The 12,434-nt window shown below is 38.1% G+C and overlaps 1 non-coding gene across 1 annotated transcript; it reads left to right on the forward strand.

Annotated features, from left to right (window-relative positions):
* Window positions 1-8,660: 8,660 nt before the first annotated feature.
* LOC128295775 (small nucleolar RNA R71) lies at window positions 8,661-8,767 on the forward strand. The gene has a single exon (XR_008286326.1). It is a non-coding gene; the product is annotated as a small nucleolar RNA R71 (small nucleolar RNA).
* Window positions 8,768-12,434: the final 3,667 nt, after the last annotated feature.

A 12,434-nucleotide genomic window follows, 5' to 3' on the forward strand; every position in this document is an offset into this window, starting at 1 on the left:
AAACCTAAGTGCCTTTATCATTTTCGTATATCAAATCAAAGGTGTTGACTTGACATGCATAATCGAAGCAAGTTCTAGAATAACAAATCAATGCTGACACACTCATAACCAATAAAATCAGTAAGCAAGAAAGATATATGCTCTAAAAGGCTCAAAGTCTCACGAAAATTATGGGCATTTGATATCAATCCTGTGAATTCAAAACTTTAAGATAATACCTCAATTCAGGGAAAAAGCCTAGTAATTTTACTTCTCAAAAGGCAACTTATCATGCTTGATTCTCTAATGTCTTTCAGTTTAAACAATCACTGCATAGTTACATATGATTTAATTCAAAACATATTAATAAAAAATCATAAGTCAATCAAGATTCATTCTAATAGTAATATGAGGAACTTTTTTTAGAACAAGATAAAAATTCAGGGATTTTTCTAATAATCACATAAATAACCTCCCCACACTTAAGATGTACATTGTCCTCAATGTACAGAGATAGATAATAGCAATCTAAGCATAATATTAGAAGAGAGGGAGAGAATTAAAACTGCCCTGAATTTGGATGTAATCTTTAAAAGAGCGAAAATAGGTTTAGAAGCATTGAAAGTAGTGTGTATGTGACATGTAGATAGAGGTGAAGGTGGTGGTAGAGGTTGGGTTCCACAATCACAGTGCCCAGCGAAGAGGTTATCGTGGTGGTCGGTGTCGTGGTGGCTATGGTCGTGGTTGAGCAGGACATGGCAGTCATAGGTGATTGTTTATTTATGCCTTAGTAGTACCCATCGACTGAACCTTTTGAAACTGCGATGCCATCAATAATATTTAAGGGATTTATATGTATATGGTTATTATGGTTAGTAATAATGAAAGAACTAGATAAAATAATATTCAAATTATAGTAATAAAAGTCTTGTAAGTAATTGATAACAAAAGTGCAAAAGAAATACCAAAATAAAGATAAAATGAAAAGAAAAGCAATTTGAAAATTAGATGGACTTAATAGTCCTCGTCGACAGCTGGATCGTGAGGTGGTGGTGCTGGAGGCGATATGTGAAAATGTTGGCAAATTTGTTGTAACGTCACCTCGATGCTGTCGAATCGCCGAGTACAATACTGTTCAAAGTAATGAAGGTGGTCAGAAACTTTCGACAATGAAGCAGCCGCATGAACTGGTCGGTGACTCAGTGATGGCTATGAAGTTGGTTCCTCTTGAACTGTAGGGATATCGTCAAGAATATCCTTGGTGTCATCCTCATCGGTAGCTCTTGCAAGTCGGTACTGAGGAGGGTTGAACCCACAACGACGCTTAATCATTCGCATATGGAGCATACTTTGGATGCCCTATGGGGACATCTGGCCAATGAGAGTGAGCGATGAAGACTACACCATTGTATTTAGGAGCCCAAAATATCGCGCTAGACGAGTCACATATGGGCCGATGCTGGTGACTCCCTTTCGGTGTCGTTCTGTCTGGTGGCGAAAGGCAAGGGCAACAAAGTAAGTGAGATAAAAATATGCCCATGGCTCATGCTCCACAGGAAGTATGCGTCGTGAGTGTTGAAAATGCCAGTACTCTCTTGCATCCCCGTTAATGTATATGCCAAAAGGGCGTGGAGATAGCACAGAGCTAGAGCTAGAGCCGATGCCTTTGAACGGCTAGGATCATAAATGCCTGTAGCAGGGTGGAGGTCGACCCAACACGATAAAAGTGAACGATATATGTGGCGGTAGAGGTGGGGGAAATGGTCGGTCTCCATAAACTCGTCAGTATAGAGTCCCAAGGCAACTCCAAATTCAGGGACACTCAACTGTCGTATTAGACTATCGAGGTAGAATTGAACTGTTTCTGGGTCGTCGTATTCCGGCATCACTATCTGTAACCAGAAAGTCGAGCCGAGTTTCAAGGTGAATTCCAAATATGTCGGTTCGATGATATCAAAGAATCAGTCCCACAGAGTTGTGGCGAGGAGGGCCCGTACCGAAACTGCTAGGTGGACCTTCTCTAGTGTGGCCCAATCGAAGCAACGCCCCACACCAAGGGGCTGGGCACGTAGAATCTGAAATAATTCTTATTGGGGCCCTAGTGGGAATTGGAGGAATGGGTGTCATATCTCGGTGGTGGGACCCGAGGAAGATGTCGCTCATTTTAATTTTTTCGAGGCGAGAACCGCGGCTTTCTTGCCTTTTGGGTTCGTTATGATGTCTACAAATAAAAGACTAAGTTATCAATAAAATATTCACCACACCTACAAGCCAAAAATCTGAGTAGTCCAAAATAATAAATTGGTCAAAAAATAGCATGAACAAATACTCGAGCATGCCAAAACTAAATAGTGACACTACATAGGAATCAAAGGACCCAAGGAATAATGATAAATCTTATTAAGAAAATAGTACTGAAAAATAAACAAATCTCAACTAAAAGACAAATCAAGTTATTAGCAATAGAGATACAAGAAATAGTGATAAAAAATACCTAGGAACTGACATAGACAACTTATTTAGACATGAAAGCAGTAAATAGATGAAGAAACAATGAAACAGAGATGCAAATGAGATGATAATACGAAATATGGTGTGGTAGAGCAGGAAGAAATGAAATTCATGGAAACACAAAAGACCAAGAATGAGTGAATGTAGTATTATGCATAGGTCAAGCACTATTAGTAGTAAAATGAAAAATCACTAAACAAAAATAAGAATCACAAGCATGAATATCATTAGCAGTGTAAAGAATGACCAAAAATAGTCAAATGAAACAAGAAATAAAATAAAGATAGTAAAAGAAATGAAGATAATGGAGAGAAAATGATGGAAAAATGAAGTGGTGCTTAGTGGTGTTCGGTGTGCGCGCGAGGTGGTGCGTGATGAGAAGTGGAAGGGGTGAGGGAGAAGGGGAAAGCAGAAGAGGAGGTGGCTGGTGACGGTACGTGGTGGTCAGAGGGGGAGGGGGAAAAGAGGGAAAAATGGAGAAGGAGAATAGGGAGCTTGTTGAAGAAGATGATGAATAGTGAAGGGTAAAGGGAGAAATTAGGGTTAATGGGGATTAAAAAGGGGGGCCACAGTTGTGTAAGCCCCATTTTAAGCCACACGGCCATGGCCCACGCCCGTGTGGTACGCTTTCAGCCTGTGTTTTTCGTGAAATTCGTAGTCAAGATCGCACACGGTTGTTTCGACACGCCCGTGTCCCCAGGCCTTGTGGTGTTCACGGTCGTGTCGTACGGCCGTGTGTACGATCGTTTGCTTCTCCCACGCTCGTGTTAGGTTCACCACGCTCGTGTTCACGGCTTATGCTTATGGTTTGATATTTCAAGTCAGTATCACACACGGCCTGCGGATATGCCCGTGTGTTTATGTCTTGTGACCCACACGGCCACATCGCACGGCCATGTAGTACTCGCTTCGTTTCTCCCACCCCCGTGTCCAATCCAACATGTCCGTGTCAATTAGTCAGGATTGTGCACGACTCTTGAACACGATCGTGGTCGACATTCGTGTTCTATTCTGACTTCGTTTATCATTTCAAATTTTGGGTAAGTTTTCATACGACCTCAAGCATGCTCGTGGTATAGGCCGTGTGTCTCCTACGACCGTAGTGATTTATCGTAGGCTGTGTTCCTGCTAATATTTTTTGGAAATTAATGCGCAGTTTTACCACGGTCTGGGACACGCCCATGTCCCTTAGCGGTATGGTGCACACGGCCGTGTCACACAGCTGTAGCTATTTATCGCAGCCCGTGTGTCATCTTGTATTGAGAAAAATGTTTGTCCAGTTTTAGCACAACCATGGCCAGCCTGTGTCATTTGACCGTGGGGAGCCCACGGCCGAAAGCACGCCCATGTGCTAGGCCGTGTGTGCTGAAAATACCTGCAGTCAGATTATAAAACAAAAAGGAAAAACAAACTAAGTTATTTAGTGGGGTTAGTGCTCGGGTTGTCGTCCGAGAAGCGCTTATTTAGAGTCTAAGCTCGACTTTATCTGGTAGGTATGTTTATTCAGGTTCGTGGAGCCGTAGTTCATCTCTCTTGTCTTTGAAGTCTTCACCGTTATAAAGTTTAAGTCGATGTCCATTTACCTTGAAAGTGCCTTGAGTTAGGTGACTTACCTCTACTGTCCCATATAAAAAGACGGTTTGGACTACGAAATGACCTAACCATTGTGATTTAAGCTTCCCAGGGAACAATTTGAGCCTTGAGTTGTATAACAAGACACGATCTCCAACTTTAAATTGCTTGTTTTGCTTTAAACGAGCATCATGGCGGCGTTTTGTTGCTTCCTTGTATATTCTTAAATTCTCATAGGCATTAGCTCGCCATTCATCTAACTCGTTCAGCTGCATCAATCTCCTTTCACCTGCGAGTTTGGGATCAAAGTTTAGAAATTTTATAGCCTAGAATGCTTTATGTTCCAATTCAAACGGTAAATGACAACTCTTTCCATAAACAAGTTTGTAAGGGGATGTTCCTATGGGTGTCTTAAAAGCAGTTCTATAGGTCCATAAAGCATCATCTATTTTCTTTGCCTAATCCTTCCTATTTGACTCTACAGTTTTTTTTTAGAATGTGTTTAAGTTCTCGGTTAGCGATTTTGACTTGTCCACTAGTTTGAGGATGGTAAAGGGTAGCTGTTCTGTGATAAACTTCATATTTCTTAAAGTTTTATCAAATTGAGTATTACAGAAATGAGTGCCCTTATCGCTGATGATTACTCTAGGTATTCCAAATCGAGAGAAAAGTTTCTTAAGGAACTTCACCACTACTCTAGCATCATTAGTAGGTAAGACTTGGGCTTCCACCCATTTAGACATATAATCAATGGCTACTAATATGTATTTATTCCCAAATGAGCTAGGGAATGGACCCATGAAATCAATACCCCATACATCAAAGATTTCACATGAGAGCATGTACGTTTGGGGCATTTCGTCACTTTTAGAGATATTACCTGTTAGTTGGTATTTATCGTAAGTAGCAACATACCTGTTGGCGTCTTTGAATAGTGTGGGCCAATAAAAACTTGATTCGAGTGTTTTATGTGCGGTCCTCATTCAACTGTAATGTCCTCCAATCGGTCCTGAGTGGCGATGCTCCAAAATTTTAATCACTTCTGTCTCTATAACACATCTTTGAATTACTTGATCTGCACATATACGAAAAAGAAAAGGTTCTTCCCAAAAAAAGTTTTTCACATCAATAAAGAATCGCTTCTTTTTCTGATGTGTCAACCTTTTTGGTATAATTTTAGCGGCTAAATAGTTCGCAATGTTTGCAAACCAAGGTTCTTCAGAGTCAGAGATAGCAAAAAGTTGTTCTTCAGGGAATGAGTCATTTATCTCCTGTTCATTCAGTTCATTGAGATGTGGGTTTTCTAATCTGGATAGATGATCTGCTGCAAGATTTTTTGCTCCTTTCTTATCTTGAATTTCTAAATTGAATTCCTGCAACAATAAAATCCATCTTATTAGTCGAGGTTTTGCATCTGTTTTAGTAAGAAGGTATCGAAGAGCTGAGTGGTCAGTGTAAACGACAACTTTAGATAATATTAAATATGGTCTAAAATTATCGAATGCAAAAACCACAGCCAATAATTCTTTCTCGGTCGTCGTATAATTTTCTTGTGCAGCTGTCAATGTTTTACTAGCATAATAAATTGGTTGAAAGTGTTTGTCTTTTCGCTGTCCAAGAACTGCTCCTACTGCAAAATCACTCGCATCACACATTAGTTCAAAAGGTAAATTCCAATCAGGTGCAACTACAATTGAAGCGTTAATTAATTTATCCTTAAGAGTATTGAACGCTTCTAAACAATCCTGATTGAAATTGAAAGGTACATCTTTCTCTAGCAAATTGGTTAAAAGCTTGGCTATTTTAGAAAAGTCTTTAATAAATCATCTATAAAATCTAGCATTACCTAAAAAACTACGAATAGCCTTAACTGAATTAGGGGGAGGTAGTTTCACAATAGTTTCAACCTTTTCTTTATCAACCTCGATTCCCTTGCTAGAAATTTTGTGGCCTAACACAATCCCTTCACGAACCATGAAGTGACATTTTTCCCAATTCAGTACAATATTTGTTTCCTCATATTTAATCAAAACTCGTTTTAAATTTTTAAGGAAGAGATGGAAAGAGTTACTAAATACTGAAAAGTCATCCATGAATACCTCCATAATATCTTTCACGAGTTCATCAAAAATAGCCAGCATTCATCGCTGAAAAGTAGCAAGAGCATTACATAATCCAAAAGGCATTCGTCGATAAGAAAACATACTGTATGGACATGTAAATGTCGTTTTCTCTTGGTCCTTAGAAGCTATTGGGATTTGGAAATAACCAAAGAGTCCATCTAGGAAGTAATATATGTCCAGATAATTTTTCCAACATCTGATCAATGAATGGTAGGGGAAAGTGATATTTTCTTGTGGCATCGTTCAATTTCCTATAGTAAATGCAGACTCTTCATCCCGTGACTGTTCGTGTTGGAATTAATTTGTTCTTCTCATTGGCCACGACAATCATGCCTCCTTTCTTAAGAACAACCTGTACAGGATTCACCCAGGAACTGTCAGAGATAGGATAAATAATTTCATCATCTAGAAGTTTAATTACCTCAACTTTTACAACATCTTTCATGTTAGGATTCAAACCATCTTTGCGCTTGCACACAGGGTTTGAATCCATCTTTTATTAAAATTTTATGTGTGCAAAAAGAAGGGTTAATCCATTTTATGTCAGAAATCTTCCAGGCTATGGCTCTTTTATGCTCCTTTAAAACTTTGAGTAACTCGTCTTTTTCAGTTGGCTGTAAATCTGAAGCAATAATTACTGGTAATGTAGAATTATCTCTAAGAAACGCGTATTCTAAGTGATTTGGTGATTGCCTTAATTCCAATTTAGGCAGTTTTTCAACAGAGGGTTTTAATTTTAATTCATTTTTTACCTCAATACCCTCGTAGCTCTTCTGTCTCAATGAAGGTTCATTGGAATTTTGTTCATATTTTATTTTACCTATCTCAGAATCATCATCATTTACTTCCTCTCCTTGGGCAAGACACAGTTCCAACGTGTCCTTATGTACGATTTCCTGTAAAGAGTCTTGAGTAGCATGATCAATAGAGTCAATAAAATAACATGAGTCATCATGTTCCCTAGAAAATCTCATAGCATCATAAATTTTAAAAATGATCTCTTCATCACCTACTCTAAGCACAAGTTTACCATTACCTACATCAATAACAGCGCTAGCAGTGGCTAAAAATGAATGACCTAAAATTAAAAGCATCTCAACATCCTCATCAATGTCAAGCACAAAAAAATCAACAGGGAATATAATTTTATCTACTTTTACAAGTACGTCCTCTATAATACCCCTAGGATATTTAACAGATCTATCAGCTAGTTGAATACTCATCCTAGCGGGTTTAGGTTCCCTAAGACCAAGTTGTTTGAACATTTTATATGGCATCAAACTAATGCTAGCGCCTAAATCATCTAGTGCCTTCTCAACATTCAAACTACCAATTAAGTAGGGAATAGTAAAACTTCCTGGATCTTTCAGTTTGGTTGGCAGTTTATTTTGGAGTATAGCCTAGTATTCCTCGTTGAGTTCCACTGTAGACAAATCTTCAAACTTTCTTTTATTTGTTAGAAACTCTTTTAAAAATTTTGCATATGTAGGCATCTACGAGATAGCTTCAACAAAAGGTAAATTAATATATAATTGTTTAAAAAGTTCGAGAAATTTACCAAATTGTGCATCCATGTAGTCTTTCTTCAACTTCACTGGGTATGAGACTGATGGTTTATATTCCCTCAACATCGGTTTTTCATTGTCTTCGAGTTTTTCCTCCTCACCTTCTTTTCTGTCAACTTCTGGTTGCAGCTTCTTTTCAGATTCAGCTAACATCTTCCCACTTCTTAATGTAACTGCTTTCACATGCTCTTTTAGATTGGGTTTGGTATTGCTGGGTAGGCTCCTTGGTGGTCTCTCTGAAATCATCTTAGCCAATTGTCCTATTTGATTCTCGAGCCCTTGAATTGATGCTTGTTGATTTTTAAGTGCAGTTTCAGTATTCTAAATATGAGTCACCGCTACTGAGATAAATTTTGTCATCATCTCTTCAAGTTTCGGCTTTTTCTCTGGCTGGTATGGTTGTTGTTGGAAGCCTGGAGGGGGTGGTGGCCTTTGATTTCCTTGGCCTCCCCATGAGAAATTTGGGTGGTTCCTCCAACCTGCATTATAAGTGTTACTATAAGGATTATTTTGGGGTCGAGGATTATTACCTATATAGTTTATTTGCTCATTCTCCATGTTAGGGCCGTAGGATGGATAGTCTAAATTGCTCGTTCCTCCTCCACTTGCATCGCACTGCATTACTAGATGAACCTGTGAAGAGCCAAGTAAACCATCAATTTTTCTATTCAAAAGTTCTACCTGATTGGAGAGCATAGTAACCGAATCAAAGTTAAAAACGCCGGCTGCTTTTGTTGGCTTTGTCCTCATGGCTTTCCACTGCTAATTATTCAGTGACATCTCTTCTATAAACTCATAAGCCTCTTCAGGTGTCTTGTTATTAATAGTCCCACCAGCAACTACGTCAATCATCTGTCTAGTTGAGGGATTCAAACCGTTGTGGAAAGTTTGAACTTGTAGCCAAAAGGGTAACCCATGGTGAGGGCACCTTCTCAATAGATCCTTATATCATTCCCATGCATCATAAAGTGTTTCTAAATCCATCTGCACAAAAGAAAAAATATCATTCCTTAGTTTAGCTGTTTTAGCCGGCATAAAATATTTTAGTAAAAATTTTTTAGTCATTTGTTCCCAAGTTGTAATTGACCCTCATGGTAACAAGTTTAACCACTGTTTAACTTTGTTCCTCAATGAAATTAGAAACAGTCGAAGGCAAATGGCATCATCAGAAACACCATTGATCTTAAATGTGTCGCAGAATTCCAGAAAGTTTGCTAAATGAGTGTTTGGATCCTCGTCCTGCAAACCATCAAACTGAACAAACTGTTGTATCATCTGAATTATGTTAGGTTTCAGTTTAAAATTATTTGCAGCAACAACAGGCCTAACTATACTCGATTCAGTTCCTGTTAAAGGAGGTTTAGCATAATCATAAATAGTACGAGGAGCAGGATTCTGATCTACTGGGTTTGCAACAACCACAGGAGGTAACGGATTATTTTAATTATCAGCCATCTCCTTGGTTGTGGTTTGAATATCGTCCTGTTGCCCTTCCTCTATGTATCGTAGGCTATGCCTTATTTCTCTTCGGTTTTTATGAGCTGTGCTTTTGATCTCACTATCAAAAAGTATACGTCCTAACGGGTTTCTTCTAGTCATAAACTATAAAAACTTGCCAGAAGTAAATAAAAGAAAATTTAGTAATTTAAGCAAAATTAAAAATAAAATTGCAATAAGAATAAAAAATGGCTAAAGTAATAAAAATTAAGCGTTCCTAATATCTTAGTCCCTGGCAATGGCTCCAAAAACTTGATGGTCGCTAAACTAACTGAAAATTTGACTTAAGGCAAGCGCACCTATCGAACAATAGTATAGTTATAGTGAGACCAGAAATATCGTATCCACGAGGACTAAAAGTACTAATAATTACTATATCTTATTATCTAGCCCAAAAATTAAGAGAATGTTTACCTAAAACTAATTATCTAATTAGCTAAGATTACGACAGAGATTAAGGTTGGAAAATACTTTTGAAAAATCGATTGAGAAGACAATATCCAAGAAAGAATCCACCTAGACTTCACTTATTATCTTTGAATTAGACGATTTATTCACTTGACTTATTCTATAGAAATCCCTGATTTATATTAATATCCCTTTCGAGACTAAAAACAACTAACTCTAGGTCTATTAATTGAAATCTCTTTCTAATTAAAACTCCTATAGTTACATTAACTCGATCTATGGATTCTCTTATTAGATTTGACTCTAATCCGGCAGATTTATGTCGTCCTATCTCTAGGATTACATGCAACTCTGCTTAATTATGAATGATCTACTATTAAATAGGGACTTTTCCTCCACTGAATAAGCACATCAAAAACCTGAATTAATATCTTGGAATATTAAAGCAAGGATTAAAACTCACAATTAAGAATAAGAGCAAATATTTATCATATAAATCAAAAATTAATAATATTCGTCTTAGGTTTCATCTCTCTTAGGTATTTAGGGAGTTTAGTTCATAATAATAATGGAAAAAATCTCAAAGCATGGAAAACAACAAAACATAAAGAAACCCAAAAAACTTCTAGGAAATTGAATGGAAATCTTCAGTCTTGATGTAGATACTATCTCTGAGGTGATTCCGATGGCTGTTCTTGAGTACTTCCCTGCCTTCTACTCTGTGTATCCTCTTTAATCCTCTTCTAAGGTGTTTATATAGGCTTTAGAATGCTTCAAAACCCTCAAAAGTGACCTTTTTCGTGTAGAACTAGACTTGGGCTCGATAGGGACACGGCCGTGTGCCATGCCCGTGTGAAGGTGCTCAGGCCGTGTGCAATCCTAACTTTGATTAATGTCGACACAGCCATGACACATGGGCATGTGGTCTACCCGTGTGTCACACACGGGCATGTAGATCACTCTTGTGGAAGTGCCTAGGCCGTGTAAAACACTAATTTAGGCTCAATTTGTCTGTTTTTGGCCCGATTCTTTCTCTTTTCGCCATCCTAACCTTTTCTGAGTATAAAATATGACTTTATAGGATTAGGAACATCGAATTCAATAAAACCAAGGAAAAATCATCCATAAATATGTCAAGCATGGGGTAAAAATATGTATATATTACGGTTTATTAGAGGGATGACGCTCTTGAGGCTATGGTGTCAAACTTGAAAGAGGAGATCGCGAAGCTTAAGAGGGAGTTTACTATTTGTAAGGCTGCTTTGAGTAATGGGATGTTGGCTTTAAAGCCAAAGCAACGAGCAATAGATGTTCCCAAACTAGAGAAGTTCAAGGGTGTAAGGTCCGTAAGGGAAATGGACAACTTCTTGTGAGAAATGGAACAATGCTTTCAAGCAATGACCATCGAGGATGATGTCGTTAAGGTAAACACTACATCAATTTATTTTACTAATGTTACTCTCTTGTGGTGGAGTTGTAGGTCCACGAATGAGAAGCATGGTGGGAACACAATTGAGACTTAAGAATAGTTCCAAATAAAGTTGAAGAAACAATTTTACCTATAGTATGCAAGGAATGAGGCTCAAGCCAAGTTGTACTGTCTTACTTAATAAAATACTATTCAGGAGTATGTGCGGACATTCAGTGAGCTGATGCTTCAAATCTTTAACTTGAGTAAAAAGAAACATTTTATTGGTTCGAAGATGGGTTAAAGTCGTGGGCACCAAGCTTATTGTAGCCATGGCTGAGGCAGAGTCATTTATAGAGCTTAGTCCAGGGAAAGATAAGTTCGAGTCTTCCAAGCCCAATGGGAAGGGTAATGGTAGAGGAGACCATAAAGAAGATGAAGAGAGGCATAACGACGATAATAGTGTCAATGGGAAACCACAAAAATGGGAAGCGGAAACCCAACAACTAAAGGAAAAAGAGAACAAGATAAAATGCTTCCTTTGTCAAGGACCACATATGGTGTAGAATTTTTTAAAAAAATTAGTGTTTTCGGCTATCAGGAGGGATGATAAGCCGAAAGAAATGTCCATGAAGCTAAGTTCAATTGCGAGTAAAGTCGAAGCCAATAGGGCTAATGAGAGCTACAAGAAGCCAGTGAAGTGTTTCTTGTGTTGTGGGCCACATAAGTTGCGGGACTATCTAGAGCAATCCAATCTATCCACGATCAGTGAGGGAAAAAAAGAAAAACTCGATGAGAAGAAGGCATCGAAGCTTAATTCAATGGTAGCCTACAAAAAGAGTAATAAGTAGGTAGGGTTGATGTTTTTGGACATAAACATCGCAAGCCAGAAAAGGAGTCCTTTTATTGATACGAGAGCATCAGACTTATTTGTGTCAAAAAGAAGTTGCAAACAAACTTGGTCTCTTAATTAGGAAATCAAATAAGAAGATCAAGACAATAAATTTCAAAGAGGCCCCAACTGTGGGAGTAGCTCAAGGAGTGGAGCTACAAATTGATGAATAGAAGGCAAGGAATGTAACACCCTGACCCGTATCCGTCGCCGGAAAGTGGTTACGAGGTATTACCAAACGAAGCACAACTTTCAGACATTCATGGATACAACTAGGATTTAATCGTTCTAACTTACCATATTTAAACATATTCTAAACCAAACCAAATATTTTGAAGTTACACATAAATTAATTAACATTCAAATATAATCGTTATCAAATGACCGGATATAAACATATGAACTAAAACATCTCGTAATTCATTACATAAGACTGAACATATATGCCACCTTATTACAAATTTATCTAAACCAACTTA

This window comes from Gossypium arboreum, chromosome 7 (genome assembly GCF_025698485.1).
Source record: "Gossypium arboreum isolate Shixiya-1 chromosome 7, ASM2569848v2, whole genome shotgun sequence".
In the NCBI taxonomy this organism is placed as follows: Eukaryota; Viridiplantae; Streptophyta; class Magnoliopsida; order Malvales; family Malvaceae; genus Gossypium; species Gossypium arboreum.